Source organism: Artemia franciscana, unplaced genomic scaffold (assembly GCF_032884065.1).
Source record: "Artemia franciscana unplaced genomic scaffold, ASM3288406v1 PGA_scaffold_97, whole genome shotgun sequence".
Lineage (NCBI taxonomy): Eukaryota > Metazoa > Arthropoda > Branchiopoda > Anostraca > Artemiidae > Artemia > Artemia franciscana.
Window position 1 is genome coordinate 147,652 of NW_027062720.1, and position 19,638 is coordinate 167,289.

Genomic DNA, 19,638 nt, shown 5'->3' on the forward strand with positions numbered 1-19,638 from the left:
AGAGGTTCCAGGTTCGAACCTTGGCTTTAGCATTAATACAAAAGAAGAAAAACAACTAAAAAAGGTAAAAACTACAAAAAAACTAAAAAGAAAATACTAAAAAAACTAAAAACGCTAAAAAACTGAAAAAAACTAAAAAAAGGTGAAAAACTAAAAACTAAAAAATAAAAAAAAATAAAAAAAACTAAAAAAGGTAAAACTACAAAAAAAACTAAAAAGAAAAAAAACTAAAAAAAGGAAAAAAACTGAAAAATAAAGGAGAAAAAGAAAACTAAAAGCTGGGACACAGGGAATATAAATGACGACCGGGACACTCAAAGAGGAATTACAGACTGGGACACTGGGACACAAATGACGACCGGGATACTGGGAATATAAATGACGACCGGGACACAGGGACACAACTACAAGGGGGACCGGGGGCACAGGGGGATATATAAATGACGACGGGGACACAGGGAATGTTCGATTAGCAATCACCATCAACAAAGCTCAAGGGCAATCATTAGAATAATGACGTATAAGATCTGAATACGGTTTGTTTTTCCCATGGACAAATTTATGATGCATGTTCAAGAGTCGGTAAACCTGACAATCTGTTTATATGCACAGACAATGGGACATCGAAGAATGTTGTATATTCGCAAGTTTTACGTAGTTAAAAACATATATATATTTATAACGAAAAGAAAAATATTTTCTCTTTTATTTATATTCACAGGTGGGACAAAGGGACACAATTACAATGGCGCGTAACTAATATGGCGCGTAACGACTTATGCGCGCGGGGGAGCTTGGGGGGGGGGCGAAGTGCCCCCACCAACTAGGTGTTGGGGTGGCGCGAAGCACCACCCCAACAGCTAGTATATACATATATATCAAGGATCAAAATCATCCAGAGCCGTTGCTGGTGCGTAGGGCGTCGAATCGACGTTTCAGTTGTTTTTTTTTATTATTATTATTTACAGTTCCAAGTAACAAGCTTGCCGGAAGGACAAGAAGAAAGTCAGCAAAAGAGATAAATCACTTAAAAAATTTGCCAGTAATTAGTAGAAGCAAATTTTTTTAACCTGTAGTCAACACATCGTGCCACTGGGATGGGCTTATGTTCTTGATTAAGTACATCTAAACAATGTTTTTTTTTTTAGTTCAAAAGTATTTTCTAATCTAATGTACTATAAAAAACAATGTAACCAAACATATGTGTCACTTTCATTTTATCTATGTTACCATGGCTATCTTATCAGTTAGCCTAAGTTTTTTTTTTATTGCAAATTTTACTTGAACTTTAGTATTTTGGAATAGCTTGTCTTATAGCCAAAAAGGATTAGAAGATTAGATACGTAATGGGACCCGCCTTATTATTACTGAATAATGTAACAACATAATTAGGGCGAATGTCATTACTAGGGAAAAAACAGGAAAAGAGATTGACATATATAGAAGCCTGCCGAGTGTCGGGCCTCGGCACTCGACATATAAATATGTATATATATATATATATATATATATATATATATATATATATATATATATATATATATATATATATATATATAAATAAGTTGTCTGTCTGTGTGTCTGTCTGTGGATCAGGTGACGTCATGTTTCTGTGTTGACTGACGTCATGAAATTAGTTGTCGTCATTTTTGCTATGACGGTGACGTCATTAAATATATTTAAGACATATATGTTCACGTAGAAATCTATTAATGTTTAAGTTTAAAATGACTGATGAACTTACAATGGCAAAAGCCGATGAAGATGCTCAAAGAGTCTATGCCAAAAAACTTGCTGATGATAGAGAAAGTCAGAAAAGAAAGCGTGCCGAGGAATCAAAAGAACAGCAAGGAAACAGACTTGAGGCTAAAGAACGCAAAACCGCGCAGTTAGATGAAGATCCACCTGGACAGCGAGAGTCAAAACATATCAAAACTGAAAATGATAGCGATGATGATTGGGTTTGGGATTTTGACTTGGATAAGGTCATCAATGCCTACCAGATCTTAGTTAATAAAACAAAGGTTCGGCGATATGTATTTCATAATGAAGCTGAAAAATAAAGAAGAAAAAGAAAACTGAAAAAAGAAAAAATGTAAAAAACTAAAAAATACTAAAAAGAAAAAACACTCAAAGAGAAATTACAGACCGGGACACAAATGACGACCGGGACAGAGGGAATATAAATAACGACCGGGACACTCAAAGAGAAATTACAGACTGGGATACCGGGACACAAATGACGACCGGGACGCAGGGAATATAAATGACGACCAGGACACAGGTATTTAAGAATATCGTTCAAAGACAAATTTTTAATTGTAAGAAGACCGTTGAAAGAGAAATTTCTAATTGTAAAATGACTGAAGAACCTACAATGGCAACACCCAAGGAAGCTGCTCAAAACGAATGTATTCAAGCCGAAGTAGCTGAGTTGGTAAAGCGTTATGTTTCAGGTTCTAGGTCCGAGAGGCTCCAGGTTTGAACCTTGGCTTTAGCATTAATACAAAAGAAGAAAAAAACTAAAAAAGGTAAAAACTACGAAAAAACTAATATGGCGCGTAACGACTTACGCGCGCGGGGGGGGCTTGGGGGGGCGCGAAGCACCCCACCAACTAGGTGTTGGGGTGGCGCGAAGCGCCACCCCAACAGCTAGTATATATATATATATATATATATATATATATATATATATATATATATATATATTTGTATATATGTATATATATATATATATATATATATATATATATATATATATATATATATATATATATATATATATATATATATATATATATATATATATATATATATATATATAAAAATAAGTTGTCTGTGGGTTATGTCTGTCGAGTGACGTCATGTCATCATGTCGTCATGAAGTTAGTTGTCGTCATGTTTGTTATGACGATGACGTCATTAAAAGTATTTAAGAAAATGGTTCAAAGACAAATTTTTAATTGTAAGAAGATCGTGGATGGAAAAATGTTTAATTGTAAAATGACTGAAGAACCTACAATGGCAACAGCCGAGGAAGCTGCTCAAAGAGTCTATGCCAAAAAACTTGCGGCTGATAGAGAAAGTAAGAAAAGAAAGCGTGCCGAGGAATCACAAGAACAGCAAGAAAACAGGCTTGCGGCTGATAGAGAAAGTAAGAAAATAAAGCTGCCGAGGAATCACAAGATCAGCAAGAAAACAGGCTTGCGGCTCAAGAACGCAAAACAGCGCAGTTAGATGAAAATCCACCTGGACAGCGAAAGTCAAAACATATATAAACTGAAAATGATAGCGATGATGATTGGGTTTGGGATTTTGACTTGGATAAGATCATCAATGCCTACCAGATTTTAGTTAAAAAAACAAAGGTTCCGCGATATGTATTTCATAGTGACGCTGAAAAATAAAGAAGAAAAAGAAAACTGAAAAAAACAAAAAGGTAAAAAACTAAAAAAGACTAAAAAGAAAAAACACTCAAAGAGAAATTACAGACCGGGACACAAATGACGACCGGGACAAAGGGAATATAAAAGACGACCGGGACACTCAAAGAGAAATCACAGACTGGGATACCGGGACACAAATGACGACCGGGACACAGGGAATATAAATGACGACCAGGACACAGGTATTAAAGAAAATCGTTCAAAGACAAATTTTTAATTGTAAGAAGATCGTTGAAAGAGAAATTTCTAATTGTAAAATGACTGAAGAACCTACAATGGCAACAGCCGAGGAAGCTGCTCAAAACGAATGTATTCAAGCCGAAGTTGCTGAGTTGGTAAAGCGTTATGTTCCAGGTTCTAGGTCCGAGAGGTTCCAGGTTCGAACCTTGGCTTTCGCATTAATACAAAAGACACTGGGACACAAATGACGACCGGGATACTGGGAATATAAATGACGACCGGGACACAGGGACAAAACTACAAGGGGGACCGGGGGCACATTGGGATATATAAATGACGACGGGGACACAGGGAATGTTCGATTAGCAATCACCATCAACAAAGCTCAAGGGCAATCATAAGAATAATGAGGTATAGATCTGAATACGGATTGTTTTTCCCATGGACAATTTCACGTTGCATGTTCAAGAGTCGGTAAACCTGACAATCTGTTTATATGCACAGACAATGGGACATCGAAGAATGTTGTACATTCGCAAGTTTTACGTAGTTAAAAACATATATATATTTATAACGAAAAGAGAAATATTTTCTCTTTTATCTATATTCACAGGTGGGACAAAGGGACACAACTACAATGGCGCGTAACTAATATGGCGCGTAACAACTTACGCGCGCGGGGGAGTTTGGGGGGGGGGCGAAGTGCCCCCACCAACTAGGTGTTGGGGTGGCGCGAAGCACCACCCCATCTGCTAGTGTATACATATATATCAAGGATCAAAATCATCCAGAGCCGTTGCTGGTGCATAGGGCGTCGAATCGAGGTTTTAGTTGTTTTATTATTATTATTATTATTATTTACAGTTCCAAGTAACAAGCTTGCCGGAAGGACAAGAAGAAAGTCAGCAAAAGAGATAAATCACTTAAAAAATTTGCCAGTAATTAGTAGAAGCAAATTTTTTTAACCTGTAGTCAACTCAGCGTGCCACTGGGATGGGCTTATGTTCTTGATTAAGTACATCTAAACAATTTTTTTTTTTAGTTCAAAAGTATTTATTAGTCTAATGTACCATAAAAAACAATTTAACCAAACATATCTGTCACTTTCATTTTATCTATGTTACCATGGCTATCTTATCAGTTAGCCTAAGTTTTTTTTTTATTGCAAATTTTACTTGAACTTTAGTATTTTGGAATAGCTTGTCTTATAGCCAAAAAGGATTAGAAGAAAGTCAACAAATTTGAGAAATCAGTAAAATTTATACAGATTATTAATATTTTGTTTTAGCAGTAGTTAACAAAAGTATCTTCCTTGGAAGTATACTTCTGTCTATTGATATTCTATACGATAATAACAGTAAGGCGGAAATCAAAAGTAAATGCAACATGTCACAACTGTTGGGAAACGCTCCATCAAGAGGTCATGTGACTGCAACACCAATCGAACACAACAGTTATTTAAATTTCAAACCTAGAGTCGTCATTAAGCCCCCCAAAATGGAATGTGCAATAGCCCTGCCTAAGTAAAGAGCTATGTGGGCATAATGCATTATTTGTTATATTATTTTCTTTTCACCAAGGCCCTTCGTAGAGAAGGAGTTGTCGTAAAAACTTCAAAAAGAGCTGATTCGATTGGATATTGAAAGTTCTAGTTCTATTTTAAAGAGTCAAACATGATTGGAGGGCAACCAGCCCCCATACATGCCCATAAATTTCCCAAGCATATCTAATGCAAATTTTGAGATTCATTTTGTCCAGTATGGTTTAAAGGTCCAATAACTGGGTCTTTGAGGATGTCAAACCCACCCCCACTGCTTAAAGGGCATGGACTGTAATTTATGGAATTCGTCCATTTGTATATAGTATATGTTATTGAGAAAAGAGTGTATGCTTGACCTTTACTTTCCAAAAAAGGAAAAGGGTATTCAGGTGAGCCTTTCAGAAAATGTTGAGGGGAGTGTTGCACTAAATAAAAAAATATCATGTGCAAGCAGGTTTTCAAAATTTCTTTACTGAGGAGTGACTGTGTATATCAATTGGGAACTTTAAGGACAGGATAAGGACAATACTCAGTTGACCAAAAAGTAAAGATTTGCACGCTACTACAGCAGCTACCACTATGATCACTACCAGTAGAACTACTTCTTCTGTAGCGAGTATTGCGCGAATAATTCTGACGAAGGAAGTACACTAGCACTTGCTTGATGAACCATAAAATTTTGTAATGAATATTTGCGGAAGTATCAGCTAAATGATGAATTCTGGGCGATGTGGGGGAATTTGAAGTATGTATAGCCTCAAAAATTGCGAGCTGAAAACCGACTTTTAACAATTTGATTTCTTTGTCCATGAAGAGATCACTATTTTGGCGCTCGTATAGATCAGACAAGCTATCATAAGGAAATTCGAGATTAATAATCCGTTTCTTGAGATTGACGATTTCTGCATCTTTTTTTAGGCAATCTTCACAGGTATGGGGCTCAAACACACTAGCCTTTTTTGCATTGCACGTCAATTCGTCTTTACTGGAGCAAGAAATTTGTGGGGTCATTTGGGGTTGATGGTAGGTGGTAATTTTTGCAGAATCAATCGATCCAGGGGAACTATTTTATCATTATTCGAAACACGAGGTATAGATGGGGAATTAACAATACCAATTGGAACGATCACTTCCAGTTGATTATCATTGGAATTAGTTGAATTTTCTTCACTAGAAATAAGGTGGGACTTTTTAACCTCGGGTGGTTGGATCACTTCAGGTTGATTATCGTTGGTAATTATCTCGTCATTTACGACCATTGTTGATCGGCACTGTATGCATAACCATTTAGGGTTTTTTAGGCGACTACTTTTTGTGATGCCAGCACAAGCTGGGTGCAACCATGCATTGCACTTAGAACACTGGAATGACCCAGTTCCACATTTTCTGTAGCAACCATTACAAGGATGGGACATTCTAGGCTAAGGAACAAAAACGAGACAGAGACCTTGAATTATAAACTATATCTTCAACTGAAACCTGGTTGCCTAAGCCAGGATTAGCCCTGGTACTTGCTAGAGAAAAGTTCAACACGGCTGATCTTGCCTCTTCACTTAAAAATCACAGGTGTCATTTATTAAAAAAGAGATGTCTTGGCCCCCAACACAACCCAATTACAATATATATATATATATATATATATATATATATATATATATATATATATATATATATATATATATATATATATATATATATATATATATATATATATATATATATTGTAATTTGTACTTGTGGTAGAAATCAGGTATTTCCACCTTGCCCGGTATCAAGGATCTTCGGGACTGTTTGAACCACGTACCCCATCCTTCCTGCCGTGATGAAAAAAATTCTATATCACCTAATGCCATGCTTCCTATCCCGAAGATATGAGTTTCTGAAACTCTTAATAAGTTCAGTTCGAATTGCATGAATTTGTCTGTCAAAATGTCGATGCGATAGTTACTTTTTAACGTCCAAACATTTCAAGTTCTAATTTTCATGTTCTTTAAATCATTGAAATTATTTTGGCCTTAGGAAAATTGTCCCGGACACCAGTGCAGGGTGGGGACCAGCAAATCCTCCCATGTCTACACCGAGGCACTTAAACCGGCTTAGAACTGAACATGAAGAAGTCACTGGGACATCCAGTATGAATGGACGCTTTGCACAATCCTGGACCCATTCTTTGTCACGGCATAGTTTTCTGTACTTGACGATGCTCTTCTATCAACAAGAATCGAAATCCTGCACAAATATTCTCAAGCCTATTACCTTTTACACATTATATATTCATGTCTGCAAATGCTGTACTATTATGGGGAGACAACCCATAGTAGATAAATTAGCCAGGAAGAAATTTTTTCAGCCCGAAAACCCCCACCAAAACAAAACAAACCCAAAAGAATTATCAGTTAATCAGAACCTTTGTGCGAATGATGTGTCGTTTATTTCAATACATTAACCTTATTATGGAAATAAATAGAAAAAACAAGTTTTCTTTAACTAAAATTAAGGATCTATGTTGAAACTTTAAATAAACAAACTTTTTCCATATGTGAGGGGGCTTCCACCTCTTGAGCCCCTCTCCCTTTACGCTAAAGTTTGACTTCTTTTTCAATTTTGTAAGAAAGACTTCACAAATATTAGGGCCATTTAATTAGAATAAAAAGCTTTTGTCAAAGCAATAGAGATGTTAGTTTGATGCGTAAGGGATGTAGGAGTGTGCAGCCCGCTCATACGTGGACTAATTTTTGTCTTTTTAAATGTTGTTCTGTACTTTAAGTTGAAAAAACTGATTTTCAATAATTTTATTTTCCGTTTGTTAATCAGATCATCCCAGAAAATCCGCCTCCCTCGAGGTGATTTCAGACACCATCCTCTCTCTCCTATCTGCATCCATCGACGCTCCTTCATAACAGGTGATCAAACAGTTCGTGGTAACGAACTGTAGTAAGGAGCGACCCGGCTCAATAGTAACCAAAACTCTATAAAATGGAATTTTGATACCAATACCTACATCAAAAGAATTGCATTTTAATGCTGATTTTAAATATATAAGTTTCATCAAGTTTAGTCTTACCCATCAAAAGTTACGAGCCTGAGAAAATTTGCGTTATTTTAGAAAATAGGGAAAACGCCCCCTAGAAGTCATAGAATCTTAACGAAAATCACACCATCAGATTCAGCGTATCAGAGAACCCTACTGTAGAAGTTTCAAGCTCCTATCTACAAAAATGTGGAATTTTGTATTTTTTGCCAGAAGGCAGATCACGGATGCGTGTTTATTTGTTTTTTTGTTTTTTTGTTTTTTTTTTCCCAGGGGTGATCGTATCGACCCAGTTGTCCTAGAATGTTGCAAGAGGGCTCATTCTAACGAAAATGAAAAGTTCTAGTGCCCTTTTTAAGTGACCAAAAAAATTGGAGGGCATCTAGGCCCCCTCCCACGCTAATTATTTTACCAAAGTCAACAGATCAAAATTCTGAGATAGCCATTTTATTCAGCGTAGTCGAAAAACCTTATAACTATGTCTTTGGGGACGAATTACTCCCCCACAGTCCCCATGGGAGGGGCAACAAGTTACAAACTTTGACCAATGCTTACATATAGTAATGGTTATTGGGAAGTGTACAGGCGTTTTCAGGAGGATTTTTTTGGTTGGGAGAGGGGTTGAGAAGAGAGGGATATGCTGGGGGAACTGTCCATCGATAATTTGTCATGGGGGAAGAAAATCTCCATGAAGGGAGCGCAGGATTTACTAGCATTATTTAAAAACACAATGAAAAAATAAATATGAAAAAGTTCTTTCAGCTGGAAGTAAGGAACAGCATTAAAACTTAAAACAAACAGAAATTATTACCCATTTGAGGGGCTCACCTCCTCCTAATACCTCGCTCTTTACGTTAAAGTATTTTTAGTAATTTCAACTATTTATTCTACGGCTTTTGTGATTCTGGGGTCATTCTTAATGAATTGGGACAAAATTTAAGCTTTAGTGTAAAGAGCGAGGATCTGACAAGGGGGCGAACCCCCTCATATATGTAATAAAAATATGAGAATACAAAAGTTCTTTTCGTAAGCTAATTTATAAGTTACGTAAATCTTTTACTAATAAAAATATTCGTAAAAAATTAAAAGTTCTAGTTGCCTTTTTAATTGACCAAAAAATCGGAGGGCATTTAGGCTTCCTCCCCCGCTCTTTTTTTCACAAAATCATTCGATCAAAATTATGAGAAAGCCATTTAGCCAAAAAAAAAAATGCAAATTTCGTTTTAATTATTCCTCTGCGGAGAGCCAAAATCAAAACATGCATTGATTCAAAAACGTTCAGAAATTATATAAAAAAAAACAAGTTTTTTTAACTGAAAGTAAGGAGCGACATTAAAACTTAAAACGAACAGAAATTACTTCGTATATGAAAGAGGCTGCTTCCTCATCAACGCCCCGCTCTTTACGCTAAAGTTTTTTACTGTTTTAAAAAGAAGAATTGAGAGACAGAGTCAAACTTTAGCGTAAAGAGCGGGGCGTTGATGAGGAAGCAGCCTCTTTCATATACGAAGTAATTTCTGTTCGTTTTAAGTTTTAATGTCGCTCCTTACTTTCAGTTAAAAAAACTTGTTTTTTTTATTTAATTGCAAGTTAAAACCAACAACTTATTATTCTTATTAAACAGCCATTGTGCTTCATAAGTCGTTTTTAGAGAATTGGGACACAAAGTCAAAACTTTAGCGTAAAGAGCAAGGCCTTGAGGAGGAGGAAACCCTTTTAATATACGTAATAATTTCTGTTCGTTTAAGTTTTGATGTTGCTCCTTACTTTCAGCTAAAAGAAATTCTTGTAATTTAATTTCTGATCGCTTTCAATAGCGCCGAGAAATCCAGCTCCCCCCTCCATAAAACATTCTTTCACCCATGGAAAAATACTACCGTGGAAAGTAGTTTTCACGTAAAAATGTTCTCCCCCTTTCAAGGGAAATTTTCCTTGAATTCTATTCCAGCAGAAAATTTCTTCCAGATGATCTGGGGTGAAAAATTTTTCTCAGTGCACTTTCATTTGAAAAATACTTTAATTTCTGACTGTTTTTAAAATCTTGTTGGTAATCCTATTCTCGGTGGAAAAGTTTCCCGGCAAAAATACAACAAAACAGTGTTTTCCAGCAGGTTTTTTAGTGGGGGAGGGGACAAAAGAAACTTTAAAAACTAATCAAAAATGTGAAATTGATATATACTCCTTTACGATATCTGGGAATATTTCTGGTCTATTATGAAAGTAAAAAAATAACACTAAATCCCAAAATGAGCAGAATGTATTCCGTAGAGGAGGAGGACTGTCCCTTCCTCATCCTCACCTCCACCTCAAGGTCACAGAAGCTTCTGAGTTTGCCCATTGGATCAGAAATTGGAAGTGCTAGTCTTTTGCGTGAGAAGGTAAATTTTCCGGGGGGAATCCGTGGAGGAATATTTTTTGGGGGTTATTTTCTGATGGTCTTATTTTCTACAGGGAATCGGGTATTTTCCAGGGGGTTAACACCGGCCACCGTAAAAGGAGAAGCAAAGATAAATAAAAAATGGAAGCTAATTTTTTTTTAATAAAAAATACGCGTCAAACGAGGCATGTTCAATGCCGATAAAAACCTGAAAAAAAATACAGAAACGCCTAAAAACAAGAAAAAGGGATTGCAACTGATCAAGTGAAGAGGAAAAGGTAATCGTCATTAAAACTAAAAGTAATTAAAATCTAACCTGTATTCGGCTAGACTCTTATTGCCTGGATTTTGTTGGAGTTGCTTAAATATATTTGGTTTTCTTTTTTTGAGCAGGGGGAGGGGGTCAATTGTTTTGGTTTTCCTTAAAAAAAAAAAGGTTGTTTGTAGTTTTTATTTTCAACTTACGAACAGGTGATCGGATATTAATGAAATTTTATCTTTGGAAGGATATCGTGTCTCAGAGCTTAAATCCCGACCGGATCTGTTGACATTGGGGGGAGTTGGTGGGGGGCTAAAACCTTGGAAAACGCTTAGAGTGGAGGGATCGGGATGAAACTTGGTGGGAAAAATAAGCAGAAGTTTTAGATACGTGACTGACATACCTGGAACGGATCCGCTCTCTTTGGGGGAGTTGGGGGGGGGGGAGGGTTAATTCTGGAAAAAAATTAGAAAAAATGAAGTATTTTTAACTTACGAAGGAGTATTGGAATCTTAATGAAATTTCATATTTAGAAGGACCTCGTAACTCAAATCTCTTATTTTAAATCTCGACCGGATCCAGTGTCATTGGGGGAGGGGACCGGAAATCTTGGAAAACGCTTAAAGCGGAAAGATCAGGTTGAAACTTGGTGGGTAGAATAAGCACAAGTCCAAGATAAGTGACTGACATAACAGGACCGTATTCACTCTCTTTGGTGGAGTTGGGGGAGGGGGAGTAATACGGAAAAATTAGAAAAATGAGGGATTTGTAACTTACGAACGAGTAAGAGATTTTGAAGGATTTTGTGCTTTAGAGCTCTCATTTTAAATCTTGACCAGATCCGGTGACATTTGGAGGAGTTGGAGGGGGGAACCGGAATTCTTGAAAAACGTGAAAATTGAGATATCTTTATCTTACGAATGGGTGATCGGTTCTTAATCAAACTTCATATATAGAAGGATCTTATGTCGCAGATGCCCCGTTTTTAATTTGGACATAGGGGACTGGAGGGGGGAAACAGAAATATTGAAAACCGGAAATCTTGGAAAATGCTTAGAGTGCAGAGACTGGGATGAAAATTGATGGGAAGAATAAGCACAAGTTATAGATACGTGTTTGAAATAATTGGAACGGATCCTTTCTCTTTGGGGAGCAGGGGGGGGGGGTTAATTTGTAAAAATTCGAAAAATTGAGGTATTTTTAACTTAAGAACGGTTGACCAGATCTTAGCGAAATTTGATATTTAGAAGGAACTCACTTCTCAGAGCTCTGATTTCAAATCCTCAACAGATCTGTTGACATTGAGTGGAGTTAGAGGGGGAAACCTGAAATCTTGGAAAACGCTTAGACTGGAGAGATTGGGATGAAACTTGGTGAGTAGAATAAGCAAATGTCGTAGATACGAGTTAGGGGGTGGGGTTCAGTGCTTTGGCGAGTTTGGTGCTTCTGGATATGATAGGACGATGAAAATTGGTAGGCGTTTCAGGGAGCTGCACAAATTGACTTGATAAAGTCGTTTTTCCCGATTTGACCATCTGGGGAGCTGAAGGGAGAGGAAAAATTAGAAAAAATTAGGTAGGCTATTTATAACTTACGAGTGGTGATCAGATCTTAATGAATTTTGATATTTAGAAGGACCTCGTGACTCATAGCTTATATTTTAAATCCCTACCGGCATTAAGCCTTTGATTTTCTTTTTAAATCAATCTATTGATTCTTATAATATTGCTAGAGCTCATACCATATAAGCTCTTGGGTCTTCCGGCCTCGTCACAAGTGCCATATGAGCTCTTAGCTCTTACAACAACAAAAGAGAGAATAATGAGGACTTTTTTCCCAAGACAGTGAACCAACAAAACCTATTTGAATATTTCGGCCCTATATCTAAAGGCCGTCTTCAGCAAAGAAAAAATAAAAACAATAAACACTTACAATAAAAGTTCTCAGTTAAAAATCCATTTTTTTTAAAATAGCCTTGGCATCATTACTTCTTAACGAAAAGTTCAGCCAAGACTGTCTGATAAAAGCTAACATTTTACAAGATAAAAAGGTTCATTCATTTCACTAACTGTATTTATTAAAAATTGGAATGATTTCTTATTGCGATATTTGCTTTCTCTGCAGCTAATCTGATAGTTCTTTTAAGATTGGGCTTGTTATTGTTCGTTCCTATTTTTGTTTTATTTTGAATTAGATTATTTTCTATAATTAATTTTGTGTACATAGGGTTGAGTGTGTATTCACCCAAGTCTCTATTTAGGGATGTATTATTATTTAAGTTTCCTTTGATTTCGATTGCCTCGCGGACAGTTTGTTTGATTCCTAGGTCATTGCTAATTAGAATTGTTTCGTCAAATAGAACATAATGGTTTGGATTTTCAAAAATATGATTACTTAAAGCTGAATCGAAAAATATGGAATTATTTTTAGACTTTAATGCTTTTTCAATACTTTCTTTGTGTTGCTGTAATCTTGTTCCTAAATTTTGGTGGGTTCGACCAATGTAATAATTTCCACAACTACATGGTATTTGACACACCCCTCGTAGACGAGTAATTGGGGTTTTATCGTTACCAGAATTGACAAGGTTCATTATACTTAAATTGCTTGTGAATACAACACGTAGATTGTTCTTTAAACAAACTTTTTTTAGTTTTGAAGTAATTTTTGGAATATAAGGTAGGTAAATCATGCTTGTGGGTTTATTCGAATCATTTACTGGTGTGGGATTTAAGGTTTCAGAAGAATGTATCTTTAATCTTTGAGCAATAACAGTATTTATGAGAGAAATTGGGTACCGTTGCCAAAAAGTATGTCTGTAATAAAATTTAATTATTTTTTAACATACGGCTCTGAACAGATATTAAGTACTCTATCCACAAGAGATATTACCACACCTCTTTTAACCTGTGGAGGATGGTTAGATTTGAAGAGAAGGTATCTATTGTTATGCGTAGGTTTTCTGTAAACCGTAAAATCAAGTTTATTCACACTGCGTATTATCAATACATCTAAAAAAGGTATTTTTCCATCTCTTTCGGTCTCTAGAGTGAATTGCAGGTTTCTATCGTAAGTATTTAAATGTTCTAGAAAACCTTTAAGTTCACTTTCACCATAATTTCAAACTGAAATTACGTCGTCCATGAAACGTCCCCAAAACACATGATTAAGAAAATACGAATCTAGGGCCCAATTTTCAAGATTCTCGACGAAAATATTTGCGAGTAGGCCTGATAGAGGTGCTCCCATAGGAAGGCCCCTTACCTGTTTGTAATATGAATCTCGAAACTGGAAGTGCATGGAATATTTGTTACATAATTTAACCAAATGCATGAGAACATCAATGTCTAGGTTTTGTTGGTTCACTGTCTTGGGAAAAAAGTCCTCATTATTTTCTCTTTTGTTGTTGTATAATGGAAAGGCAGTATGGTCTTCGTCATTATCTTAGCTCTTGTTTTTTTTTGGTCCTAGCAACCCGATTTCAGCTTATTCCTAGAAAGTGGTAAGGGTCTAACCTCAGTGGTTTTTACGGAAAGTGTGGACCTTAGGCGGGATTGATGGATATGACTTTGCATTTTTTAAAGTTTCGTAGAACTCTTGCCTCTTTCAATTAAAATGGAATTGTAGACCATGGCTAATTATAGAAAAAGCCAAAACAGATATTCCAATCGAGTGAGAAGCAAACCTTGCATTAGTTCCCGCCTTATTAGGATTGTATCAAAAGGAGTTTAGTTCAATTGTTAATAGATATGTTTATCTATTATCCGTCCATGCGTCATTGCTAGGGCAGTAGAAACAAGGTAGATAATCATAGAGCTAATATAGTGATAGAACCTATAGTTTTCCAAGTGTTTTGTTAATTTGGCTTGAGTAAACAGCGGGAGCATGCGGGTGCCTCTCTTATTGGACCAATACACAGATTGGGGCCAAATAGGATGGTTTTTGGCTTGTCCTTGAGCCAGAGTCTATAGTTTGTGAAGTGAAATGGAGTTTTATAGCCTATGTCAGAGAGAACTATCTGAAGTTATGCAGTCAAGCTTTCGTTTCATCAAACAAAGTTTCTGGCTTCGAGTGGAAAGCTCCCTTATAGCAGGCAAGCAGGCAGGCACCAGTTTCAAATTGAAGATGGACTAAAATCTATAAGTATTAAATGAAAGTGCTCATGATCGATCCCTACTGGCGCAAGGAAATACTTTTTTCTATAAGTATTAAATATATGCAGCAGTTACCTAGCCCCACAGCCAATATATCTTCTTTGAGTGATAAATAGAAAAATTTACAGAAACAAAAAAGTGGCATTTTCCCACGGGTCCGAAATTGCTGCCATCTATCGTTTCTACCCATTTCTGTTCATGATTTCAGCTGAGTTTATCATATGGTTTTTCGCACTTGGGATTACAGTAGAGAAATGGTATCACATGTGACTCTTAAACTTTAAAAGTTCTCTCATTGTTCAGGAAACTAGAGTTTATTCTTTGTTCCTTTCTAAATGATGACATTAGAAACTTGGCCTACAACAAAAAAGTCAAATTTTGAACTAGGAGAGATAGATTTTTTTTCAACAGCAGTCGATAACTCTTGATGAGCTGGTCAAATTACATGAGTAAGATGTACCAGTTTGAAAGTTTAAAGGGGTTGACAACTTCAGTAGTAAGGTACACACTGAAAGCAAAAATAGGCTGGTTGTGAGACCAATTGTGAGACATATAGGGGAGTTTTAAGCAACATTCGGCTGTTAGCTCAAAATCATCTTTGGCAAGGAAGGGTGATGTTATTTATGATTCTATAATATTGTAACTGATAGATATTCCATTTTTGTAGTTCAATTCCTTGTCACACTGATAGAACCAAAACTGTACTAGTGAAAACGAAATTTTGTAAACAAAGCTTCGATTGTGTATTAGCCTTGAAACCATGGCAATACCCACGAGGCGAAAAAATTGTTGCATTGACGACTTATCCATGCCAAAATCCAAAACCCAATCACCACCCCTATTATTTTCAATTTGTTCGGTTCATTTTATCTCCGCTTGTCTTCCGTGATTATGAAATATATTACGCCAAACCTTAGTATTTTGTTTGTTTTTAACAAAGGTATGTTAGGCATTGATGACTTTATCCATGTCAAAATCCTAAGCCATGTAAAATCCATGTAAATCCATGTTATCCATGTAAAATCGCTACATTTTGATTCTTGCTGTTCAATTTGATCATTGCTTCACTCACGTATTCGGTATTGCATGTCTTTTGACCACGTTTGTCTTTGCCCTTCATTTTCATATTTGACTTCCATGTCTTCTAACTGTGGGTGTATTTGTCCTTCATTTTCATTCTTGACTCACTCACAAGCTCGGTTTAGCATGTCTCCTAACCATGCGTGTCTTTGCTCTTCATTTCTAACTGGTACATTTTTGCTATCCCATAATGCTTATTTGATGTACTAACATAGTAGATGACGTCATAAAAAAAAAGAATTAAGGCTCTTAACGAATTTTCTCAGTATTATGATCTATCTGGATTGTTTTTTTTCGAGTATACCCTATACTACCAATTTCTCGAAAATTCGAGAAAAGTTGTATTCGAGAAGAATAAATACATAAATGTATATATATATATATATATATATATATATATATATATATATATATATATATATATATATATATATATATATATATATATATATATATATATATATATATACAGCTAGTATGCAACATATATATATATATATATATATATATATATATATATATATATATATATATATATATATATATATATATATATATATATATATATATATATATATATATATATATATATATATATATATATATATATATATATATATATATACAGCTATATATATATATACAGCTAGAACATGCAACATATATATATATATATATATATATATATATATATATATATATATATATATATATATATATATATATATATATATATATATATATATATATACATATATATATATATATATATATATATATATATATATATATATATATATATATATATATATATATATATATATATATATATATATATATATATATATATATATATATATATATATATACTAGCTGTTGGGGTGGCGCTTCGCCCAAATCCAACACCTAGTTGGTGGGGGCGCTTCGCGCCCCCCCAAGCCCCCCGCGCGCAGAAGTCGTTACGCGCCATATTAGTTACGCGCCATTGTAGTTGTGTCCCTATGTCCCACCTGTATATATATATATATATATATATATATATATATATATATATATATATATATATATATATATATATATATATATATATATATATATATATATGTTTTTAACTACGTAAAACTTGCGAATATACAACATTCTTCGCTGTTCCATTGTCTGTGCATATAAATAGATTGTCAGGTTTACCGACTCTTGAACATGCAACATATAATGGTCCATGGGAAAACAATCCGTAATCAGATCTATACCTTATGATTCTAATGATTGCCCTTGAGCTTTGTTGATGGTGATTGCTAATCGACCATTCCCTGTGTCGCCGTCGTCATTTATATAACCCCCTGTGCCCCCCGGCGTCCCCGCTGTAGTTGTGTCCCTGTGTCCCAGTCGTCAATTATATTCCCTGTGTCCCGGTCGTCATTTGTGTCCTAGTGTCCCAGTCTGTGATTTCTCTTTGAGTGTCCCGGGCGTCATTTATATTCCTTGTGTCCCGGTGTCCCGGTCGTCATTTGTGTCCCGGTGTCCCGGTCTGTATATATATATATATATATATATATATATATATATATATATATATATATATATATATATATATATATATATATATGTATATATATATATATATATATATATATATATATATATATATATATATATATATATATATATATATATATATATATATATATATATATATATATATACTAGATGTTGGGGTGGCGCTTCGCGCCACCCCAACACCTAGTTGGTGGGGCGCTTCGCGCCCCCCCAAGCCCCCCCGCGCGCGTAAGTCGTTACGCGCCATATTAGTTATGCGCCATTGTAGTTGTGTCCCTGTGTCCCACCTGTGAATATAGATAGATTTATATATGTGTTTCAAACTACGTAAAAATTGCGAATAAACAACATTCTTGGCTTTCCCATTGTCTGTGCATATACAAAGCCGTATGTACTAATAATGACGTCATATGCAAACGCTCTTTTTACAAACAAACAAACATGCATCCACACAACTCGTTTTTATATAGATAGATAGATAGATAGATACAATACAAATTAACTGCGTAAAACTTGCGAATATACAACATTCTTCACTGTCCAATTGTCGCTGCATATAAATACATTGTCAGGTTTACCGACCCTCGAACATGCAACGTACAATTGTCCATGGGAAAAACAATCAGTATTAAGATCTATACCACATTTTTCTAATGATTGACCTTGAGCTTTGTTAATGGTGATTGCAAATACTAATCGAATTGGGAATTGCAATCTTTTAAATTGAAAAAGCAGATCCGTTGGAATCATGGGAATGCGAGGAATAAGAACAGCCTCACCCTCATAAGGCCCTGTCAAGATTGTGGCCTCTATTAGGTTTTCCATTGTTTTTTTTACGGCAAGTCGCGTGCCATTGCAAAGCTTTGGTGGGTTGATATTTCTTAAAAGTATTATTGGTACGCCTATTTTTAGTTTTAGCACGTGTGGTGGAAACCCTGAAGGATCTATGGAATTTAAAAATTCAGATGGATAATTAACCGCTTCATTTGGTTCCAAAACTGTGTCGACTGACTTGTAAAGGACTGCCTGGTCTCGAATCTTGGTCAAAACAATATTGTTGATTTCGTGGACGTCTATATTTTTGGGTGCGAGAATCGCTCTTTCACTTAGCCATTTACTATTTTTATAATTTTTTAGAATATTCGGAAATACTTTTTCAATCAATTCATTTTTGGACGTCACTAAATTACAGAAATCAGCAGGTAGTTGTATACGTCCTGAAATTGAGTCTACTGTTTGACCAGAGTCATCGTTTTGCAATCGGACACGCATATTTGTAGTTAATTTTAATATTTTTACGTGTGCCCATAAATTAGAATTTTTTAGGCAAGCATTCATTTCGTCTGCAGGAGTTAAACTACGTAAAAATTGCGAATATACAACATTCTTGGCTTTCCCATTGTCTCTGCATATACAAAGCCGTATGTACTAATAATGACATCATATACAAACGCTCTTTTTACAAACAAACAAACATGCATACACACAACTCGTTTTTATATAGATAGATAGATAGATAGATACAATACAAATTAACTGCGTAAAACTTGCGAATATACAACATTCTTCGCTGTCCAATTGTCGCTGCATATAAATAGATTGTCAGGTTTACCGACCCTCGAACATGCAACGTACAATTGTCCATGGGAAAAACAATCAGTATTAAGATCTATACCACATTTTTCTAATGATTGACCTTGAGCTTTGTTAATGGTGATTGCAAATGCTAATCGAATTGGGAATTGCAATCTTTTAAATTGAAAAGGCAGATCCGTTGGAATCATGGGAATGCGAGGAATAAGAACAGCCTCACCCTCAAAAGGCCCTGTCAAGATTGTGGCCTCTATTAGGTTTTCCATTGTTTTTTTTACGGCAAGTCGAGTGCCATTGCAAAGCTTTGGTGGGTTTATATTTCTTAAAAGTATTATTGGTACGCCTATTTTTAGTTGTAGCACGTGTGGTGGAAACCCTGAAAGATCTATGGAATTTAAAAATTCAGATGGATAATTAACCG

General features: G+C 35.4%; 1 protein-coding gene across 1 annotated transcript in view; it reads left to right on the forward strand.

Moving 5' to 3' along the window:
* The first annotated feature begins 4,809 nt into the window (after positions 1–4,809).
* LOC136042268 (golgin subfamily A member 6-like protein 4) overlaps positions 4,810–19,638 on the forward strand; it is an 81,441-nt gene continuing 66,612 nt past the window's right edge. The window contains exon 1 of the mRNA XM_065727223.1: positions 4,810–4,878. The gene's annotated coding sequence lies outside the window, so the exon portion shown is untranslated. The remainder of the gene's footprint in view (positions 4,879–19,638) is intronic.